Here is a 1,517-nt window from a genome sequence, read left to right on the forward strand (position 1 = left end):
ATACGTTATACGTTATGCGTTATACGTTTTACGTTATTCGTGATACGTTATACGTTATACGTCATACGGTATACGTTATATGTTATACGTTATACGTTATACGTTATACGTTATACGTTATACGTTATACGTTATACGTTATACGTTATACGTTATACGTTATACGTTATACGTTATACGTTATACGTTATACGTTATACGTTATGCGTTATACGTCATACGTTATACGTTATACGTTATACGATATACGTTATACGTTATTCGTTATACGTCCTTCGTTACACGTTATACGTTATACGTTATGCGTTATACGATTTGCGTTATTCGTTGTACGTTGTACGTTATACGTTATACGTTATACGTTATACGTTATACGTTATACGTAATACGTTATACGTTATACGTTATACGTTATACGTTATACGTTATTCGTTATACGTTATACGTTATACGTTATACGTTATACGTTAAACGTTATACGTTATACGTTATACGTTATACGTTATACGTTACATGTTATGCGTTATACGTTTTACGTTATTCGTTATACGTTCTTCGTTACACGTTATACGTTATACGTTATGCGTTATACGTTTTACGTTATTCGTGATACGTCATACGTTATACGTCATACAGTGTACGTTATACGTTATACGTTATACGTTACACGTTATACGTTATACGTTATACGATATACGTTATACGTTATACGTTATACGTTATACGTTATACGTTATACGTTATACGTCATACGTTATACGTTATACGTTATACGTTATACGTTATACGATATACGTTATACGTTATACGTTATACGTCATAGGTTATACGTTATACGTTATTCTTTATGCGTTATACGTTATACGATATACGTTATACGTTATACGGTATAAGTTCTTCGTTACACGTTATACGTTATACGTTATGCGTTATACGTTTTACGTTATTCGTTATACGTTTTACGTTATACGTTATACGTTATACGTTTTACGATATACGTTATACGTTATACGTTCTACGTTATACGTAATATGTAATGCGTCATACGTTTTACGTTATTCGTTATACGTTATACGTTATACGTTATTCGTTATACGTTATACGTTATACGTTATACGTTATACGTTATACGTAATACGTTATACGTTATACGTTATACGTTATACGTTATACGTTATACGTTATACGTTATACGTTATACGTTATACGTTATACGTTATACGTTATACGTTATACGTTATACGTTATACGTTATACGTTATACGTTATACGTTATACGTTATACGTTATACGTCATACGAAATATGTAATACGTTACACGTTATACGTCATACGAAATATGTAATACGTAATACGTTTTACGTTATTCCTTATACGTTCTTCGTTACACGTTATACGTTATACGTTATGCGTAATACGTTTTACGTCATTCGTGATACGTTATACGTTATACGTCATACGGTATACGTTATACGTTATACGTTATACGTTATACGTTATACGTTATACGTTATACG

This window comes from Ptiloglossa arizonensis, unplaced genomic scaffold (assembly GCF_051014685.1).
Source record: "Ptiloglossa arizonensis isolate GNS036 unplaced genomic scaffold, iyPtiAriz1_principal scaffold0508, whole genome shotgun sequence".
Lineage (NCBI taxonomy): Eukaryota > Metazoa > Arthropoda > Insecta > Hymenoptera > Colletidae > Ptiloglossa > Ptiloglossa arizonensis.